This window comes from Protopterus annectens, chromosome 6.part0, assembly GCF_019279795.1.
Source record: "Protopterus annectens isolate FY-2018-M chromosome 6.part0, PAN1.0, whole genome shotgun sequence".
NCBI classification, from domain to species: Eukaryota; Metazoa; Chordata; order Ceratodontiformes; family Protopteridae; genus Protopterus; species Protopterus annectens.
Genome location: NC_056737.1, coordinates 1,365,096,604 through 1,365,120,942, shown reverse-complemented (window position 1 = coordinate 1,365,120,942; position 24,339 = coordinate 1,365,096,604). Strand labels below are relative to the sequence as shown.

Below are 24,339 nucleotides of genomic sequence, written 5' to 3'. Positions count from 1 at the left end.
GCTCTGTTTTGTTCTGAAAGACATGGCTACATTGTTAGCAGCTGTAAATCAGTGTAAGTAATCTTCCTCTCTGCAGTAAAGGCAGAGGAAAACAGTTTCACACCTCTCAGTCTTTTTTGCAGCAACTGCTGAGCTCCTGACATCAGCAGGACTATGACTTTCAGCTTTTCCCGGTTAGGGGTCGCCACAGCGGAACTCCGGTCCGCTATTGTCAGCAGTACCCAAATACAAATTTCCATGTGTTTGTGGTATGTCATGCAGGTGCAGACAAACTCCTCTGCATATTATGTGAGAAATTAAACTTAAAAAAGTGGATGGTCTTTCCCTTCCTTTGATTCCAAGGCAAGGAAATGAAAGTTTTATAAAGTACAAGCAGATTTATGGAATCTACACAATACTAGAACCATACTGTAGGGAGAAAAGCAGTCTAAAAGTTGCGTTAAACTCTCAGAAAAGGTGGATTTTTCCTTTAAAAGCTCAGACAGGGGCCTGCCATTAATACTTTCCTGCTGGATGAATCAAAACTCACTTTTCATAGTGTGAAACAGAATGACAAGCATTAACAACAGACAGTGGGGTAGTGTTCAGCAGATACGAGGGCAGCTCACTTTAATTAGAATTGTTACAGTAAATGTGGTGATTGACACTTTTAAAGGAATATTAAAATCTAGTACTCAAGCAGCCCCTCCAAGTTTCTGTTCCACATTTGCATTCTGTATGTTTGAGTACTGTCCTTCTAAAACTGAAACAGAAAACTTTGGTCTCCTTAATTTGACACGATCAGTGCTGCTGTAACTGAAGTAGATCTATGAAACAGTATGTGGTTGTGCTGTAAAATTATACAACTGAAGGAATTAAGGTGGTAATACTCTGTAAGGTGGTTTCATATTTGAGTATGTCCATTCAGGAGTTGGAGGCACTTAATTCTGTCTGGAAGTTTGTCACTTAATTCTAAAAATCCAGGTTCAACTCCTGATACTACCATAATACTGCTTACTAGCGACATTACAACATGGCATCTCTTTGCTGGATGTATTGCTTAGAAAGCCATAAGAAGCACAGCCTTTTCACTGGCACATTGAAGAACCACCAACTGCTATTTCTTAAAGCATTGGACTGTTTTTATCTGAGGGCCAAGCAGCAAAATTCCTTTGGAAACAAGTGCAGCCAAGGAAGAAATCAGCTGAAAATGTAATGTCATAAACACTCCACTTTATTCAAATAGAAAACTACTTGAAAGTCTAGTGCTTTCTTACTTGTTTTTTTTTTTTTTTTTTTTTTTTTTTTTGGCTTCTAGATCCTGAATCCTGTTTTACACTCTATCTGTTTTTATGAATTTGTTAACCAGGTGAGTGAGTTGGACATAGACTTTTTTCAGTTATGAACAGGGCCCATAAGCAAAGACAAATACATACACAAGATTGCCTATATGCAGCTGATGTCTCTCAACATTTGAGTGGGTGGGCCAGCAGGAGGCTGTTTACTAAAAATGTTTTTAACATTCTTTAGCAAACCAGAACCAGAGCAATAAAAGAAAACTTACCCCACTTATCAAAGGAGGAATGTGCAAGTGAGCACTGCTGTGTTTGAGCTTTAATGTTAGTGAACCTTTGTAGGATTGGCTATGCTGATGTGATGCACTGGCACAAGTAACTGTGTGTGTGTGTGTATATATATATATATATATATATATATATATATATATATATATATATATATGTATATATATATATATATATATATATATATGTGTGTGTCTGTGTGTCTGTCCGCGTGTGTGTACGCGCGCGTATGTATATATATGATGTCCTGTTGGAGACCGAATGGTGCATAACACTGTATTAATGTTGAGGCAAAAGCCTGTTAAAAAGCAAGTCTGTGATGTCTTGACAGTGTTGCACTGAAGCAGGGAGAAAAAAATGGATGCCATCTTGTTTACACTCATTAAACACAATTTGTATAATGAGTTTGTGTGGGAGGGGAATAAAATGAAGTGGAACTAAGTAATTGCAGTAGTAGTTACACTAACCTGTTATCTTCCTTGTATTCACCAGTTGTAGGAAAAGAAAGAAAAAAAAAAGCTAATGAAAGTAACTGCAGTACTAGCAGCAGTTATAACTAGATCTGCTAGTTCCCTTCCCACCACTAATGAAAGTAACTGCAGTACTAGCAGCAGTTACAACTAGACCTGCTAGTTCCCTTCCCATCACTAATGAAAGTAACTGCAGTACTAGCAGCAGTTACAACTAGATCTGCTAGTTCCCTTCCCATCACTAATGAAAGTAACTGCAGTACTAGCAGCAGTTACAACTAGATCTGCTAGTTCCCTTCCCATCACTAATGAAAGTAACTGCAGTACTAGCAGCAGTTACAACTAGATCTGCTAGTTCCCTTCCATCACTAATGAAAGTAACTGCAGTACTAGCAGCAGTTACAACTAGACCTGCTAGTTCCTTCCATCATTAATGAAAGTAACTGCAGTACTAGCAGCAGTTACAACTAGATCTGCTAGTTCCTTCCCATCACTAATGAAAGTAACTGCAGTACTAGCAGCAGTTACAACTAGATCTGCTAGTTCCTTCCCATCACTAATGAAAGTAACTGCAGTACTAGCAGCAGTTACAACTAGATCTGCTAGTTCCTTCCCATCACTAATGAAAGTAACTGCAGTACTAGCAGCAGTTACAACTAGATCTGCTAGTTCCTTCCCATCACTAATGAAAGTAACTGCAGTACTAGCAGCAGTTACAACTAGATCTGCTAGTTCCTTCCATCACTAATGAAAGTAACTGCAGTACTAGCAGCAGTTACAACTAGATCTGCTAGTTCCCTTCCCATCACTAATGAAAGTAACTGCAGTACTAGCAGCAGTTACAACTAGATCTGCTAGTTCCCTTCCCACCACTAATGAAAGTAACTGCAGTACTAGCAGCAGTTACAAATAGATCTGCTAGTTCCCTTCCCATCACTAATGAAAGTAACTGCAGTACTAGCAGCAGTTACAACTAGACCTGCTAGTTCCCTTCCCATCACTAATGAAAGTAACTGCAGTACTAGCAGCAGTTACAACTAGATCTGCTAGTTCCCTTCCCATCACTAATGAAAGTAACTGCAGTACTAGCAGCAGTTACAAATAGATCTGCTAGTTCCCTTCCCATCACTAATGAAAATAACTGCAGTACTAGCAGCAGTTACAACTAGATCTGCTAGTTCCCTTCCCATCAATAATGAAAGTAACTGCAGTACTAGTAGCAGTTACAACTAGACCTGTGAGTTTCCTCCCATCACTAATGAAAGTAACTGCAGTACTAGCAGCAGTTACAACTAGATCTGCTAGTTCCCTTCCCACCACTAATGAAAGTAACTGCAGTACTAGCAGCAGTTACAACTAGACCTGCTAGTTCCCTTCCCATCACTAATGAAAATAACTGCAGTACTAGCAGCAGTTACAACTAGATCTGCTAGTTTCCTTCCCATCACTAATGAAAGTAGCTGCAGTACTAGCAGCAGTTACAGCTAGATCTGCTAGTTCCCTTCCCATCACTAATGAAAGTAACTGCAGTACTAGCAGCAGTTACAACTCGACCTGCTAGTTCCCTTCCCATCACTAATGAAAGTAACTGCAGTACTAGCAGCAGTTACAACTAGATCTGCTAGTTCCCTTCCCATCACTAATGAAAGTAACTGCAGTACTAGCAGCAGTTACAACTAGATCTGCTAGTTCGCTTGCCATCACTAATGAAAGTAACTGTAGTACTAGCAGCAGTTACAACTAGATCTGCTAGTTCCCTTCCCATCACTAATGAAAGTAACTGCAGTACTAGCAGCAGTTACAACTAGATCTGCTAGTTCCCTTCCCATCACTAATGAAAGTAACCTCAGTACTAGCAGCAGTTACAAATAGATCTGCTAGTTCCCTTCCCATCACTAATGAAAGTAACTGCAGTACTAGCAGCAGTTACAAATAGATCTGCTAGTTCCCGTCCCATCACTAATGAAAGTAACTGCAGTACTAGCAGCAGTTACAACTAGATCTGCTAGTTCCCTTCCCATCACTAATGAAAGTAATTGCAGTACTAGCAACAGTTACAAATAGATCTGCTAGTTCCCTTCCCATCACTAAAGAAAGTAACTGCAGTACTAGCAGCAGTTACAACTAGATCTGCTAGTTCCCTTCCCATCACTAATGAAAGTAACTGTAGTACTAGCAGCAGTTACAACTAGATCTGCTAGTTCCCTTCCCATCACTAATGAAAGTAACTGCAGTACTAGCAGCAGTTACAACTAGATCTGCTAGTTCCCTTCCCATCACTAATGAAAGTAACCTCAGTACTAGCAGCAGTTACAACTAGATCTGCTAGTTCCCTTCCCATCACTAATAAAAGTAACTGTAGTACTAGCAGCAGTTACAACTAGATCTGCTAGTTCCCTTCCCATCACTAATGAAAGTAACTGCAGTACTAGCAGCAGTTACAACTAGATCTGCTAGTTCCCTTCCCATCACTAATGAAAGTAACTGCAGTACTAGCAGCAGTTACAACTAGATCTGCTAGTTCCCTTCCCATCACTAATGAAAGTAACTGCAGTACTAGCAGCAGTTACAACTAGATCTGCTAGTTCCCTTCCCATCACTAATGAAAGTAACTGCAGTACTAGCAGCAGTTACAACTAGACCTGCTAGTTCCCTTCCCATCATTAATGAAAGTAACTGCAGTCCTAGCAGCAGTTACAACTAGACCTGCTAGTTCCCTTCCCATCACTAATGAAAGTAACTGCAGTACTAGCAGCAGTTACAACTAGACCTGCTAGTTCCCTTCCCATCATTAATGAAAGTAACTGCAGTACTAGCAGCAGTTACAACTAGATCTGCTAGTTCCCTTCCCATCACTAATGAAAGTAACTGCAGTACTAGCAGCAGTTACAACTAGACCTGCTAGTTCCCTTCCCACCACTAATGAAAGTAACTGCAGTACTAGCAGCAGTTACAAATAGACCTGCTAGTTCCCTTCCCATCACTAATGAAAGTAACTGCAGTACTAGCAGCAGTTACAACTAGATCTGCTAGTTCCCTTCCCATCACTAATGAAAGTAACTGCAGTACTAGCAGCAGTTACAACTAGATCTGCTAGTTCCCTTCCCATCACTAATGAAAGTAACTGCAGTACTAGCAGCAGTTACAACTAGACCTGCTAGTTCCCGTCCCATCACTAATGAAAATAACTGCAGTACTAGCAGCAGTTACAACTAGATCTGCTAGTTCCCTTCCCATCACTAATGAAAGTAACTGCAGTACTAGCAGCAGTTACAACTAGACCTGCTAGTTCCCTTCCCATCACTAATGAAAGTAACTGCAGTACTAGCAGCAGTTACAACTAGATCTGCTAGTTCCCTTCCCATCACTAATGAAAGTAACTGCAGTACTAGCAGCAGTTACAAATAGATCTGCTAGTTCCCTTCCCGTCACTAACACTTGTTAGTGAGCATGAAAAAAAAGTAAAGCAGCAATTACAAGAATGTGTGTGCTCATGCGTGCACTACTTTCTATGTATGTATGTATTTGTATAGAATTCTGTTTCTGCATCTGTTTGTGTGCACATGTGTAAGTGGCCCATGTCTGCATGTGTGGTTAGATATTTTAAGTCTCACATAAGCTATATTTTGTGTATAAAGTACTTTGTCAAGCAACAATTACATCCTACAGCAACTTTGGAACCTTAGACGGAGGAACAATTTTACATAAAAGTATTAATAAATGTATATACTAGTAATGAAGCAAGTCCAAAACATTTTAACAGTCGATTATCTAAGCACACTAATGCCCTCCAGGATGGACATTACTGGGAAGTAACAGACCTTCCAGAAATGAAGAGGCTGTCTGCCTGTGGCATTGAGTCTCACAACACCCTGGCTGTTCTGTTATTTCTTCTGTGATGCCTATCCTGTCAGATGTTATTGCTTGCTTGCTGCAGTATAACACTGCTACACTAAATGCCATTTTAAGTTTGCTTTTGACACATTAGAGACTGGGTATCTTGTTGTACAGTACATGGGGCTGTTTGCAGTTTAATACTAACTTGAATGTTGCAGTATTATAAAAAAGAAAAACAAGCAGGAAGCTTCCTAACAGTGGAGTTGCATGTCAGTATACAACCCAAGGTTATTGCTTTTCTGTTGAGTGACTTGTGCTAGCTTGAAGATAGGCCATCTTTTGGGGATAGGGCACCATGGATGACTGCAGGTGGTATGACATTATGGATGATGGGGAACAGCAATGTGGGACCTTAACTCATTCACTCCAATGGAATTCAGGAAGTTTGCACTCTTAACTTCCAATGGGTGGAGCCTTAGCTTTGTGACAGAAACAAATAATGTCCTCACAGTTCAAACAAATGTTCATATCTCTGTAAACAGATGGGTTATGAAATTAGTATAAATGGCAAACTCCTCAGCACAAACTACTTTTATAGTGGTAGTATTCTTTAGGTTCTATGTCTTAAACTGAATTTTATAAATCACAGTTAAACACAGTAACTATCACATTTGTAGTATTTTGTAAACAACTTACAACATCTCAGCAACCACTCAAGTTACACACATGCTATCAGCAGGATTTTATTCATCTAGCTGAGAGGTTTTATATGAGGCTAAGAAGCTCTGTCTGTGTTGGTTGTTGAGATATTTAGAATAATGTGAAAACTATATCTATATAAATTAATATAATAAAAACAATGGTTAATATCTACCTGCACTATACAGAGGTCAAATATTAATGCAGTTGAATTTGCTATTGTGTAAGCTTTAAGATGAAATCTTTTAAAACCTTGTGCATAGCATGGTTTTGGAATTATTGATGCAAATATGAACAAGCAATATTTGATGCCCAGAGGCGTCAGTAGGAGTTATCTGCAGATGCACCTGGAGACATCACTCAGATGTAATGAGTTAAAGTGTAAATTGAAAAAGCATGGCTGCATTTCTAGGTATATAACAAATGCTGAAGTGATGTACAGTGCCATACAGATTGCTAGTAAGTTCACATTTGTAAATTTTATTACATGTTACAGTCGTAGGCTTGTGTAAAATCAGTATGATATGTAAGTTGTGTGTGTAATATGTAACTTAAGGAGTGGGATGCAGCATATTTAATAACTATTGTTTAAGTAGCCTCTACCCATGAAGTTAACTGCCATGTTTGTTATCACATGATCCACCCTTCTTCAGCAGTTACTCTATGACAGTAAATGTTGCAGATGCTTCTAGACCGGCTCCTATATGTCTGAGTACACCTATTATGAGGTCTATGCAGCAGAGCAAGAACTTGGACATCTCACCACCACGTTTGTCAAATAGCAAAGCAGACCCTTTGCCAAACAGCTGTGTAGAATCTACACAAATGCTATTCCATCCATGTGATAAAAATAACAATGCAGTTTGTTGTCACCACTTAAATCTTGAGGTCTTCCACTCATCCTTTGTCTTGTAGGATTGTAATCAGGATTCAGATGGAAGAAGGAGGCCCTGACAAGAGGCAGACAAGCACAAGATAAAGAATTAGAAGTCCGAGCCTAGTTTCTCAGACTTGGCTTTGCTTTGCTTTAGACTGATTCTTTCATATTGATCCCTCCCTTTTCATTGTCTCATTACAGGAGGTCAACCACTGCATCTTTTTTTCTGCCTGATTATCTGACCCTCAACATGTGCAAGGAGGACCTTCAACAGTCCAAGGTCTTACTGTTTCTCTTTTCTACTATAGACTATTTCAAAAGGAGACCATCAATCAAAATACTGATGTTTATTTTATTTTGCAATTGCTCTGCTTTATCGATAGGTTAATAAGGCCCTGCGTTTTATTACCTCTAAAAGTGGTGTAGTGCATTTCCACACAATATTTTCTGTTTGTTGGGACAGACTTAGAAAGAGTGAAATAATATGGCAAAGGTGGCAGCAGTGTGGGGATCTTATAGGTTCATAGGTAGTTACTAGGCTATCTGCCCAAGGGCCTAAGTAAGCCTAGCCAACAAGGTTCCCTGGCTTACGCCAACCAAGAAAGTCAATTTCCTGTGCCCCTGTCGAGCAGAGCCACAGAAGTGATCCCTAGGGTGTATTTCCTATTTCCCATCCACTCATCAAGATTTTTCTTGAAGAGTGCTAATGAGGAACTTTGCTGACATAGATGGGTAGCTTGTTCCAGAGTACAGGAAGTCTCTGGTACAGGAATCTATTTCTCCAGCATGTTCTGTTTATTGTGGTGACAAGGTTTAAGTCCCTAGAGCATGTAGCTTGGAGGGATTGGGATTTCTTAAGGTGTAGCATGTCCAACAGCTCTGGGTTTAACATAGTTTTATATGTTAGGCAGAGATCTCCTCGGAATAGGTGATATGCTAGAGTAAAGCTGGAGTTTTTGAGGCAGTCAGTGTAGGGCATCTGTTTGAGGCCAGTAATCCTCTTTGTGAGGTACTTCTGTGGCCTTTCCAGCTGTTGCAAATGTGCTGTGAGGTACATTCCAAAAGAGGCATTGTACTCCATAATGGGTGTAATGAGTGCCAAGTAGAAGGGAACAATGACCTCTTTTTTCCTGGATGAGAGAACCCTTTTGTGATGAGGTGTGCCACATAGAAGGATTTCCTGACTACTGTGGCGATGTGATTATCAAAGGAGAGACTACTGTCCACCTTGGTCGAAGGCCTCTTATCACACATATTCGGCACTGAGTAGACTGCTGTTTTTGTAGTCGTTCATGGGTACAGAGTTTTTACCAGTGGGGATGACAATGCACTTTTTGGCATTGAGCTTGAGGCCATGGCTCTGACACCAGGCATCTGTCTCAGTGAGGCCCTTCTGTAGGATGTCCACATCATTTGGGGACTCAACTGTGGCTCCTAGTTTGCAGTCATCTGCGGACTTCATTAGCCAGAGGCCTTCTCTGTTAGCCTGTACTTCAGAGAAGTAGATACCAAAAAGGAGAAATACAGGATTGAACCCTGTGGTACTCCACTTGTCACTGGTTTGAAGTCAGATTTGGAGTCTGCAACTTTTACAGTGTGGGTTCTGTCAGTGAGCCAGATGGCAACCCATCTTGTGACATAGGGATTTATACCAACTTTAGTGAGTTTAGCTATAATTCCAGAAGTGGGATGGTTTTGAAAGCCTTGGCGAGGTCAAGATAGGCTGTGTGAACCACTTGCCCTCATCTACGGCTTTGGTGACTGCCTCAAAGAAGTCGATCAGGTTCAGAAGGCATGATCTGCCTTTCACAAACCCAAACTGGATGGGGTCAAGAGTTTGGAGGTTACCGATGTCTTTGTTTATGAATTCCATGATGATACGTTCCATGGCCTTGCAGACCAGGCTCATCAGGCTAACAGAGCGATAGTTCCCAGGATCAGTGGTGGCTCCCCCTTTGTGAAGTGGGATAACTGTTACTGTGCACCATTCAGTGGGCACAAGCCTGACATCAGACTATGATCGAACATGGTGCTTAGATGGGGAGCCAGTTCATTCTGAAGTTCATTAAAATGCAGCCTGGGATGTTGTCCAGTCCCACGGATGCTGTGTTTTTGGTTTTAGAGAGTGCAGCTTTTACCTGAATAGATGTGATTACAGGGACTGTGCATTCTTCCGGTATAGATATGGGCTCTTTAGGGGGTAAAGTTAGCACTGAATCTATCTGCCAGGATGTTGGCAATATCAGTTGGTTCTGTAATTTTTGTGCCGTTGTGCTGTAACTCAGAGCAGATCTGGGTGTTGCATTGAGATTCTTGACATAGCTATAGAATGCATTGTGGTTGCCCTTAGAATCAGTGATGATTTTGTTTTCATAGCTAGCTTTGGAGGATCTTATAAGGTATCTCAGCTTCTTACTGAGGCTGACCAGGGAGTTCCTCCAATCATGGGATTTTACTCTTTTTTGCAACAGTTTATTTCTTCTGTTGTAGAGTTTGTTTATGGCAGGGGACCATCAGATTGGCTTCCTTTTTTTGGAGGACAGCATCTTGGTTCTGTTAGGGATAGCATGATCCATGCATTTGTGTAAGTGCTTATAAAGTGCATTTGTGTAGGATTCAGCAGTCGTACCTCTATTGTCCATCTGCATGGGTGTCGTGAAGTTTGCCACTTCTGTCTTAAGAAGAGTGAAGCTGGCTTTGGAAAAATGTTTTTATGGTGGTTTCCCTAATCGGGGTGGGGGCGGGATGTGGATGTCTAGGGTGATTAGCTTGTGGTCGGATCTGACCAATGAGAAATTGACCTTTGGTGTGGAACACCGGTCGCCCATATTGGTAATGACCAGTTTGAGGATATTGCTGCCCCTGGTGGGGGTGTAGATAAGTTGATCCAAGGCATTGGAATTTATGAATTCCAGAAAATGTTGAGCAAAAGAGTTGGTACATGAGTAGTTTTCCCAGTTAATGGTGGGGTAGTTAAAATCACCCATTATTAGGGTGTTGGGTTGTACCCTAATATTTTCCAGTGTATCAAGAAATGAGGAGTGGTAATCGTGGGGAATGGTGGGGGATCCGTAGCAAGCTACAGACTGGGTTGCGGTCTTTCCCAGAGGTAGTTGCACTTGAATAATCTCGGATGCATTATGCTGAGCAGTTAGCCTGGAGGTGTGGATATCCTTAATGAATATGGACACGCATCCGCCTTTAGTGTTTCGGTCCAGGTTAGGTGGCCGAAAGGTGTGGTATGAATTATAGCCTGGTAATGCAGGGGTGCTCTCTGGAGTCTTGAACCAGGTCTCTGTCACTGCACAGATGTCGATGTTCTCCATTTTAAGGAGTGCCTCGAGTGAGTACATTTTGAGGTTTAGACTTATAGCATTGAGTAGCATTACCCTCAGATTTTGCTTGCTTGTACTTGTTACGGTGGTAAATTTGTCATTTGAACCTTGCCTAAAAAAGGCACTATAGGGGTGACAAGAGCCTTAGCCAGTATCCGGAATCCCAAGGGCGACAGGTGCAGGCCATCACTGGCAAAGTATCATGGTCTGTCGACCATGTCATCCCAGGCAGACAAATACTGGATCCCATTAGAATGACACCAGAAGCTTAGCCAATTGTTGAAGTCAATCATTTTGTCCTTGTACTGTGGTATAATTCTGGGTGATGGCAGGATGCTACTCAGGGCTAGTGTCATACCTGCCTGGGCTACAAGATCAGAGAGCTCCTCCATGTCTCTTTTCATGTAAACCAGGGAGGTTCATCTCAGGTCATTCACACCAACATGGACAATGACAGAGTCATATTTGTACTTCTTGTGGAGTGAACTGAGTACGTGCGTTATGTGATGGATTCTGGCACCCGACAGGCACCTGACATTAACTTTCTCCTTGTTTAGCCTGGTGAGTGGAACATCAGTATGCCTGACTGTAGAGTCACCTATGACTGGAGTGTTGGGTACATTGTTATGCCTTATGGGCTGTGGTTGAATGGCACACTGAGTTTGTGGGCTATATGTCATTTGGGATGTGTTGGGAGGTGGAGGTTGCTTGCGTTTCTGCTTTGGAGGTCTCTGTTGTTTGAGCAGATTTTTATTGAGAGCCTTCATGAATGTAGGTGTGTGTTTTGTGTTTCTATGTGTATGCTTTGGTGGTGTAGGTTTTGAGGGACTATGCGATGAGTGTGGTATGCTGCAAGTGTTTACCTTCTCCTCTTGACTGTCTAGTCCAGTCTTGGGTGAAGAGAGCTTTGCTTCCAGTTTGGGTATATAAGTGCATCTTTCACAGGTTGTAGTGTTGAATGGTAAGAGGAGAGGGTTGTCTGTGTACATGAAGCAATTGCTGCATTGCCCAAAGATACGCAGATTCATCAGGTAAACAGGAGAAAATACCGGGAGCTGACCCTTAGACATGCCTGGATAGGTGCTTATTTATTAAGTACTAAAAACTGTTTTCCTCTAGATAAGTGAGGAAAGTTGAGTGCTGTACTAATTTGTAACTTATTTAATGCTTACAATGAGTTCTGAACAACTGCTGATGTCAAACAGATTTGAGTGCTAAAACTAAAAAACTGGCTAGTTCTAAGGGAAAATTTGAAGAGCAGACTTTATGGCACTGGGAATAGTTTAACCCTAGCTAAGCAGCAATGCATAAAGTGCATTTTTTTTAATATAACAGTTGCAAATGAGCAAATTGATTTAAACAAATTAACCAATTAACCAATAAAAAGCTAAAAACTGAGCACCATTCCAGCAGTCTTCGGTCAGACAAGTTCTAACTGCACACTCCTGTCACTAAGGTGCAGGGGAACCTTCTCCAAAAAAAGATGGCCTGGATTAGTGCTCAAGTTATACAAACAAAGCTAGATTTAGCAGGTCTGAAATTAGAATTTGCTACAGCAAACAAGGCGTACCAATTTCAGAAAGAAACCATTCAGATAAGCAGGCATAATAAGCCTTTAACTAGAAACACCCAGCTCAGAAGGGCAGAATCTACTCTCTCCTCCCACAAGAGTGCAGACTACACCTTCTTAATGTAAAATAACTGGCCCGAAGCCCAAGTGCTTAAACCAGAACTAATACACTTTTATAATGACAGACAGTAAGCCTTCAATCAGCAACTCCCCAACTTAGAAGGATGTAAGCTACCTGTCCTGCCACAACAGTGCAGACAACAAACCGTCTTAATGTAAAACAACTGGTTTGAAGCCCAGGTGCTTAAACCAAAGGCTTAGAATAACAGTTACAATTTAATCAGGCTACTAACAAGCAGTAATAAATGCAGTAGAATAAATACAATTAAGTACTTTTAAGAACAGGCAGCAAAAGCAAAATAAAGTAGTAAAGTAGAAAGAAGCACAAATACAGTAAAAGCAGATGAATACAATGCAGTTTTTTATATAACAGTAGAAAACGAGCAAACTGATTTAAACAAATTACCCAATTAACCAGTAAAAAAGCTCAAAACTGAGCCATGTTCCAGCAGTCTTCAATCAGACAAGTTCTAACTGCACACTGCTACCACTAGGGTGCAGGGGAACCGTCTCCAAAAAAGATGGCCTGGATTAGTACTCAGGTTATACAACAAAGCTAGATTCAGCAGGCCTGAATCTAGTCTATACTACAGCAAACAAGGCACACCAATTTCAGAAAGAAATAGTTAAAATAAGCAGGCACAATAAGCCCTTAACCAGAAATTCCCAGCTCAGAAGGGCAGACTCTAGCCTCTCCTTTCACAAGAATGCAGACCACAAACCTTCCTAGTGTAAAATAACTTGCCTGAAGCTCAAGTGCTTAAACCAGAACTAATACACTTTTAGAATAACAGACACTGAGCCTTCAATCAGCAATTCCCAATTTAGAAGAATGTAAGCTACCTGTCCTGCCACAACAGTGCAGACCACAAACCTTCTTAATGTAAAACAACTGGTCTGACGCCCAAGTGCTTAAACCAAAAAGCTTAGAATAACAGTTACAATTTAATCTGGCTACTACCAAGCAGTAATAAATGCAGCAGAATAAATACAATTGAGTACAAAAGCAAAATAAAGTAGGAAAAAACGCAAATACAGTAAAAGCAGATGAATAAAGTGCAATTATTTTCTCACTAGTCTCATATGTAATGCCATGAAAATAATTATTATGAAAATTATCAGTAATGACATAATAAAACATGCAGACTCTGTATCAAATGCAATTTGGATTCATCAAGGACAGGTCATGCCTACTCAGCCTGCTGGACTTTGAGAAGGTCACCAAAGCAGTGGACCAGGGCAAAATGGTTCACACTGCCTACCTTGATTTGGCCAAGGTATTTGACATAGAACCCCACCCAGGCATTTTTGGCAAACTTAAGGGGTTAGGTATAAACCCTTACATCACCTGGTTGATAGCAAGCTGGCTCACAGACAGGACCAAGGAAATTAAAATCAGGGAGTCCACCTCTACAAAGAGGTTAGTCACCAGCAGAGTCCCTCAGCGATCAGTCTCGGTACCACTTCTTTTTGGCAACTGCTTCTCTGAGGCCAAGGCCAACATCAAAGACCTCTGGCTGACCAACAGATAAATAAGTGGTGCCAGAGCCATAGACTAAAACTAAATGCCAAGAAATGATTTAGAGTATCCTTTGAGAAGTCATCCACCACTGTTAGCTATATTGACTACACACCCCTAAGAGTCAACCCAGTAGTCAGGGACTTGGAGACGCACACAGTTATCTAGCCTTTGACCATCATGTGTGTATGGAAGTGAGGAAATTGTTCTCTGCTGAATAACTTATAAACAAAAGAATGATATTTAGGTCCAAAGAAGTCATTTTTTCCACTGAATTCAGCATTTGTAAGACCTATCATTGAGTATAATGCCCCTTTGTTGTATACCTAATTAGGCACATCCAACAATTGGAATATCCACAAAGGTTTCTCACTGAAAGAATAATAAATGCAAGTAACATGGCCTATGCAGACCACCTCAAAGCCCTATCTCTGTATTCTGTTTCCTACAGACTGGGGAGGTCTATAACTGGCATTCAAACCATTCTGGTCCCCACCTTGATAGACCTCCTGAAAATCCACAAAACAAACACCACCAGAATTACCCATTCCAAAGATGTAAGCCTTGCCTGTAATATAAATAGGACTTGCTGGAGTTACAAGTTTGTATCCCAGAGATTACTCCTTCTCTAGAACAGGTTCCCCATCCACGTGAAGTAGAGTTCCTCTCTAACCTAATTCAAGTGCAACTTGGACAACTGGATGGCATTCATCCTTGGTTTGGCAGCTTTGTCTCTAATGGACACAGGCAGTCTGTGAATGGCTCACCTCTCAGGCCCCTGCTTGTAAATGTTTCACCTCCCAAACCCCTGCCTACACCTACCAAGGGTACCAGAACTTGTTGGTTCATAGTTGGTTCATAGATTAGTACTAGGCTAACTGCCATTTGAAGCCTAGCCAGTTACCCCATGTGAGAAGCAAACCCTCCACCTTGTGTCTTTAAGGTAAACACCTTAACCATTATGTCATCCTCAAGACTTAGGATGCATAGACATGCTTAAAAGACTCTTGTGGCCATTAGCCTAGTACACACTGATGAACCTATGTTTTAATTTTCATCAAAATGTCTTAGCACCAAACTATAGATGATTGAACACGAATATCCGAACCTCCAAAATTGAAAAAAAAAGAAAGAAAATATATTTTTTTGCAAGAGGGCCTGCACCCTAATATCTATATCTATATAGCTATATAAATATAAATATAAATATATCTATATCTATCTATCTATATATATATATATATATATATATATATATGTGTGTGTGTGTGTGTGTGCGTGCATGTGTGTGTCAGAGATTGCACTACAGTGGAGAAGAGGAAAATTTCCCCATCCTTGCTCAGTCTCACTCAGGAAAAGCTTTTAATGCTTGAAAGCTGTAGTGGCTTTTCCTTAATTAGATGAAAGAACTTTTCAGTGTAATGTAAGTATCCTAATATATATACACGCATACATATATAATATATATGGTGTGTGTGTGTGTGTGTGTGTATCCATCATCTGTCCACAACCCTTTTTTCCCATTTTTGCACATGGGGTCAGGGTGTCACTTGAACAGTGACAGTCATCTAGAGCCAAGGTTTACACTGCTGGGTGACTAGCCCTGCCATAGTAGTTCTTCCACACCACACACTTGCACTTACTAATTTAGAGCGTCCAGTCCACCTACTGCATGTCATTAGAATGTGGGAGGAAACCAGAGAACCTGGAGGAAACCCATTTGAACACAGGGAGGACATACAGACTCCTCACAGAAGGCACCCCAGCTGAGAATCAAACTGGGAACCCTCATTCTGTAAGGCCTGTTTGTTTAGGGCGGTGCAGTGGTGCAGCGGTTAAAATTGTCATCTCACAGCAAGAGGTTCTCTGGTTCGATTCTCGGCTGGGGTGTCTTATGTGCTCCCTGCATTCACGTGGGTTTCTTCCAAGTACTCCGGTTTCCTCCCACATTCCAAAGACATGCATCTGGAGAGTTTCTCCCTGGGCTAATCCTGAAAATAGGCTCTGTCCTAGTCGGACTTTCTGGTCAGCAAATGTTAAATAAATAAAGACCGCAACGCTATCCACTGTTCTGCCCAAGATGGACATTAATATATATATATATATATATATATATATATATATATATATATATATGTATACTGTTAAGTGTTCATTTTACTTTTTCTTCTATGCACAGGGTAATTGGCTGCTAATGTATTGTGCATGATTTATTAACTTGTTTCCAAACAAAGTTATGGCACTGTGATGTGTTAGCTGTTAAAATACCCTCAAACTTTTGCAGTAGCATCTGTTCTCCTGCTATCTATTGTTTCTCTCATGCTCTCTCCACTCTGCCCTCAGACCTATATCTTTTAACAACCTCCTGTCTCCTCATTACATCCTTTAACCTATCTTTGTCTCATTCTACTAGCTTCATCCTCTCTTTTTCTCTCTCTCTTCACAGCACACTCGGGCAGCTCTGCAGTCAGTGACTACCACCCCACCCATACAGTCTAGGAAGACGTCAGTACTGCAAAACTAAACCAAGGATATACCCTTTGAACCTGAAGAGCAGGGTCAGTCCACCCATGTCTCTGCATGTATGTGTTATGATAGTGAAGCTGTAACATTAGCTGTGTTACGTAGTAGTTCTCAGTGTGCTAATAGCATTGACTGTTTGAGCCTTGTGTCCGCCCCCAGCTTGTGTAGTAATCCTAATGGTCCACTAGACAGTATACACTTAATTCAGGTCCTTCCTATTCTCTGTGATTAAAACTTAATCCTCAAGCAGCCCTTTCAGTGCTGTTTACCTTAGTTTTGTATCACTTGAGCCCTGCCTGTTTATTTGCATCTCTATACATTCCCCTTCATTGCTAATGTATCTCCCTACTCTAATCTGTGCAATAACTGGCTACTAATAAGCAAATCAATGTGAAGACACACTACCAACCTTAATAAACTTTGCTGTCTCTTTTCTCTTTCATTTTACAAGTAGAGTTTGTATTACTACTCCCCTCTCTGAGGCCTTCACTCATAGTTTTCCACTGCTTGCCTCTCTGGTTTGGTTAGTTTCTTTGCATTGCACCTGGTTCACACCCTTTTGCTACCCCCACCCCCAATACTAAGTCTATATTAGATTCCTGCTGTTTATGGAGCCATCTTTAAATTACTAGTCTCCCATCAGGACACAGGTGCTCATCAGCAGTTGAAGTCTGCTCACTGGCAAGCCATTAGACCTAAGGAATTTCCATTTGGAAAATATCTCATGTAATACCACTCCACAAAGGAGGCAACTCCTTCAAACTGTCAGACTTTAGACCCATAGCTATTCTGTCACCATTGGCTAAAATTATGAAGAAGTGTGTACATAAACAACTTATGCATTGTCTTACCCAAAGTAAGCTGTTGGCTAACTCTCACCACAGTTTTAATCCACACCACAGTACCACCTCAGCCCTCCTATCCTTCTCTAACACCATAAACCATAACCAAAATAATAGCAGGCTTTCCTCAGCCCTCACTTTAGATCTCTCCAAGGCCTTTGATATGGTCAACCACCAAATACTCATGCACACTCTTAAGGCATTCTCAATAAATAGCCATGTGCTTCAATGTACAAACTATACAATAGAAGGAGGAAGCTATTACATGATGGAGCAAAATCCCAACAAGGGAAGGCATCTCTGATCAGTATTAGCAAAAAACTACGGGCACTCATAAAGTCGTCTAAGGCCAGCTTCGAGAGAAAAATTGCACAGGACACTAAGGATAATCACAAGGCTTTATTTAGTTATGTTAGGAAACTGGGTGGGAATTCCCAGATATGCTCAGAATTAGTCCAAAATGACAAAAAATACACCGAACCCACAGACATTGCCAACATTTTAGCTGACAGGTTCAGCAAACCCCCACCAAAAGAGCAAATATCTATCCCAGCAGAGTGCTGCCCCCCTGACATCTCAGATGCTCAGGTAAGAGCCGCCCGCTCCAAAGCAAAAAACACAGCATCAGTGGGACCATACCGTGTCATGGCTGCGTCCTACATGAACTCCAAGAAGAGCTAAACCCAAACATAAAACTACTGTTCAGTCTCAGCCTTACTACAGGATATGTACCCAAAGAGTGGCGTACAGCAACAGTGGTTCCTCTCCACAAAGGTGGTGCCTCAACGGATCCTGGAAACTATCGCCCCATAAGCCAGACTAGCTTGGTCTGCAAAGCTATGGAAAGGATCATCATGGACCTCATAAATAAAGATATTGGGGACCTACAGACACTGGATCCTACCCAGTTCGGCTTTGTTAAGGGCAGATCCTGCCTCTTAAACCTGGTCGATTTCTTTGAAACAGTCACCAAGGCCATTGACGAGGGAAGGTGGTCCACACAGCCTACCTGGACCTCGCAAAAGCCTTTGATACAATACCCCACTCGGGCATTATAGATAAGCTCACCAGCTTAAATATAAACCCCTATGTCACTAGATGGGTTGCAAACTGGCTCAAGGACAGAACCCACATGGTTAGAATTGCGGGAGCCATGTCAGACTCCAAACCAGTTACAAGTGGCGTCCCACAAGGTTCAAGTCCTGGGACCTCTCTTGTTTGGTATATATTTCTCGGAGGTACAGGCCAACATGGAAGGACTGTGGCTGACCAAGTTCACAGATGACTGCAAACTAGGCACCATAATCGACTCTCCAGCCGACACAAGCATCCTACAAAAGGGCCTCATAGAAACAGACAACTGGTGCCAGAGCCATGGCCTCAAGCTAAACACCAAAAAGTGTATAGTCATCCCCTTTGGCAAAAACAAAGTGCCCAAAAATTACCACATAGGTGGTAATCCATTAAGTACAGAAGAAGTAATTAGGGACCTGGGAACCCAAGTTGATAGCAATCTCTAATTTGAAAACCACGTGGCCAAAGTGGTTAGAAAAACGTTTTGTATAGCCCACCTAATCATGAAGGGATTCACATCTAGATCAGGGGAGGTCATCGTGCCTCTTTACTCATCCCTCATCAGGCCCATAATTGAGTACAGTGCCCCTTTTGGGATGTACCTTACCAGACACCTGAAGCAACTGGAAAGATGCCAGATGTACCTCACCAAGAGGATCAAAGGGTTCAAACAGATGCCGTATGCTTCCCGGTTAAAGAAACTCCAGCTCTATTCAGTGGCATACCGCCTGCTCAGAGGCGATCTGTGCCTGACGTATAAAGCCATGTCCAACCCGGAATTAATGGACATGCTGCACCTCAGAAAATCCAAATCCCATCGAGCTATGCGCTCGAGAGACTTGAACCTCAGCACTGAAATAAATAGGGCATGCTAGAGGGACAGATTCATAACCCAGAGGCTCCCTTCACTCTGGAATAAAATCCCAGTCCAGGTTAGGCAGAGTCCCTCATTGACTCTCTTCAAGAGGAATCTTGATGAGTGGATGGGAGATCATAGGTTTACCCCGGGTATCACTTCTGTGTCACTGTTCGACAGAGGCACAGTATACTAACCTCAAAAAAGGGCATAGCAAAATTCATTTAAAATGGGTGGCGAAAGCCAAACACACTCTGGCTAGGCTTATAAATGCCCTAGGGGCAGATAGCCTAGTATGAACCTATGAATGGTTCCACTCTTACCTGTGTGGTACACAACAAGCTGTCATATGACAGGGCAAACTATCAACCCGTCTACCCGTCACCCTAGGTGTCCCCCAGGGCTCCATACTAGGACCCTTTCTTTTCTCTCTTTATTAATGACCTTCCCACTGTCATCCCGAATGCTACCTGTATCCAATATGCGGATGACTCCACCTTGATTTCCCTGACAGATCTAATGACATTAACCCAGAATACTTTCAATATAGTTGAAAACTGGATCTCTAACCGTCAGCTGATATTAAACACTAACAAAATAAAGTTGCTTCTTTTCTCCCCCACTTGTAAGTCTTCCTCACTACTCTTTACCATAAAATCTAATAATAGTAAAATTTTCTCCCCAGATGCACAAACCACACCCTTAAGCATCATAGTAGACAACACCCTCAAATTTGATAATCATGTCAATCAAACTGTCAAAACCATTAACAAAAAAATTGTCTCCCTTTATAAGATCAAAGCTTTCCTTACGCCATTTGCTAGGACTACTATTACTCATTCCCATCTATTCTCCACTCTTCTCTATGCCTCCTCTCTAGTCAGTAATTTGAACAAATCCACTCTTAGCAAACTCTCCAGCTGTTATAACCATATTGCTGGATTTGCAGCAGGCACCACTGTCACAACCTAAATCTTCTGAGGTGGCAAGAATGGCCTAGCCTACTTCAGTACAACCAGCTTACAATTACTCATAAAGTTCTCAACCACCTTGATAATACGCCTGCACTTAAAAATGTCATCACCCCTTATAGCAACCTGAGGTCACTTCGCTCTTCTAATAAACTTCTGGTTCAAACAGCCAAAATCAACAACTCTGCTGGGGACTCTCTGTTTGCTAACTCTGTTGGCAAAACTTGGAACTCTCTTCCTGCTGGTCTTATTCTTGAACCATCTCTTACTCAGTTCAAAAAAAGCCTCAAGCTATACTTTAAAACTCATTGGCTATGTCCTTGTTCAAAACCCGACTAGATCCTCCTCTATAGTCTGTAATCATGTTACATGGCCTAGTCAATGTGTCAACACTATTTTAAAAATGTATGAATATATTACCTGCTTGCTCAACTGGAGCCTGTAAACTGTGTGTAACTTGTAATGATTTTGTGATTTTTACTGTATGTTCTACATTGGAGCTTTTCACCCTGGGCCTCCACTGAAAATGGACTTGTATTCAGTTGGACTATCCCTGTCAACAAATGTAAAATAAATAATAAATAAATATATATGTACATGTATATATATTTATGCTTGTAACTGGAGCCTGTAAACTGTGTGTAACTTGTAATGTGAGTGTGAGTGTGAGTGTGAGTGTGAGTGTGTGTGTGTGTGTGTGTGTGTGTGTGTGTGTGTGTGTGTGTGTGTGTGTGTGTGTGTATATGTATATTTATAAAATTTTAGAAAACTGTATTCACAATCAGGTTATGCACTATCTACTTCAGGAAAACCTACTTACACCCACTCAACATGAGTTTCACCCCAAACATAGTACCACAACTGCACTAATATCCTTCATCAGTACCATATGTCCTGCTCGTGACAACAACAAACTTGTCTCCTGTCTATTCCTGGACATCTCTAAAGCCTTTGACAACATTTCCCATCGTCTTCTTCTGGCTAAACTATCATACCTCATTTTCTCTTCTTCTGCCATCTCCTGGTTTTCTAGCTACCTCTCAAATCGCCAGCAATCTGTCAAATGGCTCTCTGCTCTATCCCCCCCATCACAGTGGAAATGGGAGTCCCCAAGGATCTATCCTTGGGCCGCTATTCTTTAATATTTTTACTAATCTACTACATACCTCTTGCCCCCAGTCATCACTTATACGGTATGCAGATGACTCCACTGTTATTACCATTGCTGACAATCCCTCTGACCTCCACTCTACTACCCAGACTTCGTTTAACACCATAGAGACATGGCTCAGTGACAATAAACTTATTCTCAACCCTAAGAAAACTAAGCTCTTACTCTTTCTCCCCAAGAATCTCAAGTCTACTTTTGCTATACTATCTAGCAACAACACAACTATCACAGTCGAACCGAACACAAAACTGCTAGGAGTCATAATAGATGACTAACTTAAGTTCGCTCTACATGTGATTAGTTGTATCAAAAAGACATGCCAGGAACTAGGACTCTATTGCAATAAAAAATACTTAACAAACAGAGCTAAAATTACTCTCTCACATGCATTTCTTCTTCCTTCTCTATAATACAGCTGTCACATACTCACAAATCTGAATACCTCACTCCTCACCAAACTAGAAACTACCTACAATAAGGTGGCCAGATTCGCTGCTAACCAAACCTATGTCTCACCACTGCCTATCCCTTAAGCAACTAAACTGGATAGAACTTCCCCACTTGCTACTACTATATCAACTCCAGATTATTCACTCAATACTATACCTGCCCTCATTCTGTCCCAGCCTCACCTCTATTATATCCAAATTCACCTATGAGGCCTCTACGTAGCTGTGACCAGGACCTGCTACAGATTTATAAACCCAAGACCAAAATTGGCTGCCTCCTCTGTAATTATAAACCTGCCACATCCTGGAACCAAATCCCCTTAGAAATTAGGTCCCTTAAACACCCTTAACAATTTAAAACTGTCACACAAGATTACCTAAAGAAAAACTGGTCTTACCGTTGCACTTATCCCCACTGAACCACTTTTTCCCGGCTTCCAATAATTCCTTCTCTCCTCAGTCCCTCATTGCTACACCCTCCCACTACTTTACCTCTCTCATCCCTTTTGACCCTAGCAAATTTTTTACCTGCATTTTTCCTCTAATCTTACCTTCTATCCTACCTTCTCCAGACTTTACCTCCCGTCTCTCATCTCCCTTCTACATCTAACTTCTCCTTCTCATCTATTGGTTTCATACCATACAAAACAAGCTCTGTTTCATTGATTCTTGCTCTAATACTAATCTCCAAATACCCTCTCACCTCTTCTTTTTTGCCAGCATAAACTTTGAACAAACAGTATGTAACCTTTCAACATACCTCAGATTGTTGCATCATATGCTATATTACCTACTGTTTTTTTTAATCCATCTTAGACATCAGTTTTGTTCTTTTTGATAATATCAGTCTCACAGAGAAGGATTACTGTCCTCGTTATGACTTTACTACCACTGTAAACTAAATACTAATACAATGAAACTTTTAAATCTACATCAGATTTTTTTATCCAATGCTTATATTAATTGTAATCTTGAATGTATTTTTGTTACTGCGTGTGCTGTTTAAATTGTAACTCACTGAGGAGTTTTTCTACCTGGGTCTCCTCTGAAAATGAGCTACTAGCTCAGATGGACTAACCCAGTAAACAAATGTAAAATATATATATATATATATATATATATATATATATATATATATATATATATATATATACACACACACACACACATATATATATATATATATATATATATATATATATATATATATATATATGTGTGCGTGTGTGTGTGTATTCATATATTGATATCCTGCATGATACAAGAGAAAGCTTTGTCTTTTTGTCCTTTTTTTAATGAACATGAGGCTTTTATGATGTGAAAGATTTGTTTTTTACTGAAGAAAACCAGTTCCCATATGAAATGCAAAAGTTGAATGCAGTATGCATTACTTACTTCAGCCACAGAGGAAATTTAAGGTTAAAGCCTTGAGTGACGTGCAAATCCGTCTAATCCGTTGGCATTTTAAGTGCTCTAAACTTTGGGAACTGCTGGGGGATGGGAAGGGGCTACAAGCGAATTGGGCTTTATTTTAAAAATGGATAGTTAATCTGCTGCTAGTGGAGTGGCGGGGGTGTTATAATTGTTTTCTGTTTGTTTTGTTTTACCATGTTCGGAGATACAGCACAAGTATCTTAGTCATTTTGCATTTTCCTGTGCACCCACACCATCTTGCATGAAGCCCAGTGCTGATCATCGTTCTTATTGTTTTTCTTTCTATAATCATCTTTATTTGCATCTAAGTTTATGTGCACCTCAAAGGCACCACCAGTGAGTTGTTGCTGTTAAATGCAGGTATTAATTCATGTATTTCACAAAATTCAAGCTCTACCTTAATTCAAGCTCAGTGTCATAGACAGTATTTGCCTGGAATAATTACTTACAGCATATTATGAACGGTTAGCTTCTTCTTTGAATAATGCTTACAGATTTGTTTGGAATTCCATTGTTACACTGCTGCAGCTGACACAGAATGGCTAATAGTATATAGTTGTATTGTTTTTAATCTTGGAGGGTGCTTAAGAAGTAGGCTGTCTGTCCTGCATTAGCAGGCATGGGAAAATGTAGCTACTGCTTCTAGCCAGGAATTGGGTGAACTGGGGGGGGGTGGAGGGTTGCATTGCTATGCCTACAGGCCCAGATGACTTATTAAGATCTCAACTCTTGGTTTTCCAAGTATGTGACTGGCTGGATTGAGGTGGGCAGATTGTTGTCTGTCCCAGACTGCTTAAGTGTTGACCCCCCCCCACACACACACCAATAGGTTCCTATTTGCAGATGTCAGCCCCGTTGATGCCAGATTTTGTGTCTGGAAGTCTGGATTCTTTGCCACCAGTCCACATATTTTTAAATACTGGGACTGATGACTAACATTTGCATCACTGCTTGGATAATCCATACAGCTTCCAAGCCAGATGTGAAGTGTTTATTTGTCAAGCATAGCCAAAAATGTAGCCAAGCAGTG

The 24,339-nt window shown here is 41.0% G+C and overlaps 1 protein-coding gene across 1 annotated transcript in view; it reads left to right on the top strand.

The window, feature by feature from the left end:
• ITGB5 (integrin subunit beta 5) overlaps positions 1 to 24,339 on the top strand; it is a 1,724,339-nt gene that overhangs the window by 669,409 nt on the left and 1,030,591 nt on the right. The gene's annotated exons all lie outside the window — the stretch shown is intronic.